This window comes from Arachis duranensis, chromosome 7, assembly GCF_000817695.3.
Source record: "Arachis duranensis cultivar V14167 chromosome 7, aradu.V14167.gnm2.J7QH, whole genome shotgun sequence".
NCBI lineage: Eukaryota > Viridiplantae > Streptophyta > Magnoliopsida > Fabales > Fabaceae > Arachis > Arachis duranensis.
The window spans coordinates 37,532,549-37,536,800 of record NC_029778.3 but is presented as its reverse complement, the minus strand read 5'-3'; positions in this window follow the sequence as shown (position 1 = coordinate 37,536,800).

The following is a 4,252-nucleotide window of genomic DNA, read 5'->3' as shown; positions in this document are numbered from 1 at the left end:
GGTCCATGCATGGTTAACTGTACCATTGGAGGTGTGATATTTTCTGACTGCATGTGTGATTTAAGAGCATGTGTTAGTATAATGCCTTTATCTGTATATGATGTTTTGAGACTCCCTCCCTCAAAAAGGTCGGCAGCTCGTTTTATGTTAGCAGATAAAAGTATTATTACAGTGGCTGGAGTAGCTGAATATGTATTGGTGGGCATTAAAGGTCTCACTTTCCCCATTGATTTTTACATCTTGGAGATGCCCCAAAATGACTCAGAGAAGCCATCGTCTATCCTACTCGGAAGACCTTTCTTGAAGACCTCGAAGTTCAAATTAGATGCTTTCGCAGGCACATACTCTTTTGAAATAGACGGCCGAGTAGTAAGCTTCAATCTGAATGGAGTTATGAAACACCATCCAGAAGACCGTTTTATCTTCCAGTGTGACATCATTGATGAAACCGTAGCTGAAGTTCACTAGGAAGAGTTTAAAGATAAGTACATAGGACAAGGTCCAAGTGTGGGGAATTCCGAGGACAATGCAGGTACTCTACCACTGCCACCAGTTCCAGAAAATCCAGAGCCAGAACATGAACAGAATTTAGAATTGAAACCCCTCCCTCCACACCTCAAATATGCTTACCTCAAGGACAAGCAGAAGTTTCCAGTTATCATTACACGGGACCTCACTTCTCCGCAGGAAGAGCAGTTACTTAGTGTGCTGAGGAAACACAAGAAAGCAATTGGGTGGAGTTTAGCAGACATAGTAGGCATCAACCCTCAAGTTTGTGAGCACAGGATATTTTTAGAAGAAAGAGCAAGACCTGTTCGTCAACCCTAAAGAAGATTGAACCCCACTATTTTAGAGGTTGTCAAGAAGGAAGTGACCAGATTATTAGAGGCAGGTATTATCTACCCCATCTCAGACAGTGAATGGGTGAGCCCAGTACAAGTGGTGCCAAGAAGTCTGGAGTCACTACAGTGAAGAATGAGCATGGAGAGCTCATAGCAACCAGAGTACAGAACGCTTGGAGGGTCTGCATTGATTACAGGCATCTCAACCAATCTACTCGTAAGGATCACTACCCTCTTCTATTCATTGATCAAATGCTGGATCGCCTGTCAGGTAAATCACATTATTGCTTTTTAGATGGTTATACAGGCTATTTCCAAATTCATATAGCTCCTGAGGATCAGGAAAAGACTACCTTTACCTGTCCCTTTGGGACTTATGCTTACAAGAGAATGCCCTTTGGCTTGTGCAATGCACCAGCTACTTTTCAAAGGTGCATGATGAGTCTTTTCTCTGATCTTATTGAGGACTGTATGGAGGTTTTTATGGATATTTTAGCATTTATGGTGATTCTTTTGACCTTTGCTTGGATAGTTTATCTAGAGTATTAGATAGATGTGTCAGTACAAACCTTGTATTGAATTTTGAAAAATGTTATTTTATGGTTAAACAAGGAATCATAATGTGACATGTTGTATCTAATACTGGTATTTCTGTAGATCCAGCAAAGGTGGATGTTATTTCTAGTTTGCCTTACCCCTCTTCTGTGAGGGAAGTCCGTTCGTTCCTTGGACATGCAAGTTTCTACCGAAGATTCATTAAGGACTTTAGTAAGGTAGCACTTCCCCTATCCAGACTACTGCAGAAGGATACTGAATTCGAGTTCAGTGAGGATTGCAAACAAGCGCTTGATAAGCTGAAAACCGCCCTGACTCAAGCTCTTTCTTGCTATTGTTTTTGCTCTGGATAAATTCCGAGCCTATTTACTTGGTACTAAGGTAGTAGTGTATTCAGACCACGCAGCTCTAAAGTATCTATTAGCTAAAAAGGAATCCAAACCAAGGCTTATACGTTGGATACTGCTACTACAAGAATTTGATTTAGAAATAAAGGACAGGAGTGGTAACCAGAATCTAGTGGCAGACCACTTGAGTCGCCTTGAACATATTATGGATGACTCCACTCCTATAGCTGATAATTTTCCATTTGATAACCTACAAGCAGTATCTGAGGTAACCCCTTGGTATGCACCTGTAGCTAATTATCTAGTTAGCTGCACTTTTCCTCCACACTTTACTAAGCACCAAAGAGACAAGTTGAAAAGCGAGTCTAAATATTATATATGGGATGACCCATATTTATGGAGATGTAGCGCTGACTAGGTAATTAGAAGGTGTGTGCCTCAATCAAAATTCCAGTCCATTTTAGAGGCCTGTCACTCATCTGAGAGTGGAGGATATTTTGGCCCTCAAAGAACAGCTAGAAAAATCTTAGACTGTGGATTCTGGTGGCCCACCCTTTTTAAAGACGCTGCTGAATTTTGTAAATCTTGTCCCCCATGCCAAAGGTTTGGTAATATATCCCAGAGGGATGAAATGCCTCAACAAACTATGCTTTTCTGTGAAATTTTTGATGTTTGGGGCATTGACTTCATGGGTTCATTTCCAAATTCTAATGGCCACCTCTATATATTGTTAGCTGTAGACTATGTTTCTAAATGGGTGGAAGCAATTCCTACCCGTACTGATGATGCTAACACTATTATTTCCTTTGTTAGAAACCACATTATTTGTCGCTTTGGATCATGATGAGCGGATAATTTGTACGCTTTTTGGCATTGTTTTTAGTATGTTTTTAGTATGATCTAGTTAGTTTTTAGTATATTTTTATTAGTTTTTAGTTAAAATTTACTTTTCTGGACTTTACTATGAGTTTTTGTGTTTTTCTGTGATTTCAGGTATTTTCTGGCTGAAATTGAGGGACCTGAGCAAAAATCTGATTCAGAGACTGAAAAGGACTGCAGATGCTGTTGGATTCTGACCTCCCTGCACTCGAAGTAGATTATATGGAGCTACAGAAGCCCAATTGGCGCGCTCTCAACGGTGTTGGAAAGTAGACATCCTGGGCTTTTCAGCAATATATGATAGTCCATACTTTGCCCAAGATTTGATGGCCCAAACCGGCGTTCAAAGTCACCTTCAGATTTCACAGCGTTAAACGCCAGAACTGGCACCAAAGTGGGAGTTAAACGCCCAAACTGGCACAGAAGCTGGCGTTTAACTCCAAGAAGAGTCTCTACACGAAAATGCTTCATTGTTCAGCCCAAGCACACACCAAGTGGGCCCGGAAGTGGATTTTTATGTCATTTACTCATCTTTGTAATTCTTAAGCTACTAGTTCCCTATAAATAGGACCTTTTACTATTGTATTTTCATCTTTTGATCACTTTTAGATCTCTAGATCATCTTTGAACATCTAGTTCTTAGATCATTTGGGGGCTGGCCTCACGGCCAGTGTGTGAATGAGGAATCCTTTGTGTTTAAGGCTCAAGGATATCCCTTTGTCACCATGGAGAGGAAGCATGAAGAGCTTCTCTCAAATCAGAGCCAAACAGAGCCCCCACAGTCAAACTCTAAGTTTGGTGTATCTGTGAGGCTCCATGAGAGCCCACTGTCAAGCTACTGACATTAAAGAAGCGTTTGTTGGGAGGCAACCCAATCTTATATTTATCTAATTTCCTTTGTTATTTTATGTTTTCTGTAGGTTGATGATCATGGGAAGTCACAAAATCAATTGAAAAAGCAAAAACAGAATGAAAAACAGGAAGAAAAACAGCACACCCTGGAGGAAGAACCTACTGGCCTTTAAACGCCAGTAAGGCTAGCAGATGGGCGTTTAACGCCCAGTCTGGCACCATTCTGGGCGTTTAACGCCAGAAAGGGGCACCAGACTGGCGTTAAACGCCAGAAATGGGCAAGCACTTGGCGTTAAACGCCAAAAATGGGCACCAGCCCGGCGTTTAACGCCAGAATTGGCACAGAGTGCATTTTTGCACGCCACTTGGTGCAGGGTTGAATTTTCCTTGACACCTCAGGATCTGTGGACCCCACAGGATCCCCACCACCCTCTCTCTTTTTCTTCACCCATTCACCAATCACCTCAACACCTCTTCCCCAAAAACCCTTCACCTATCAAATCCCATCTTTCTCTTCACCACTCACATCCATCCTTCAAAAAACCCCACCTACCTCACCATTCAAAATTTAAACCACTTTCCCTCCCAAACCCACCCTTAATGGCTGAACCCTACCCCTCCCCTCACCCCTATATAAACCCATCCTCACTCCTTCATTTTCACACACACTAAACACTACTTCTTCCCCTTTTGGCCGAACCACAAAGCCATCTCCCTCTCCTCCATTTCTTCTTCTTCTACTCTCTTCTTTCTTCTTTTGCTCGAGGACGAGCAAAC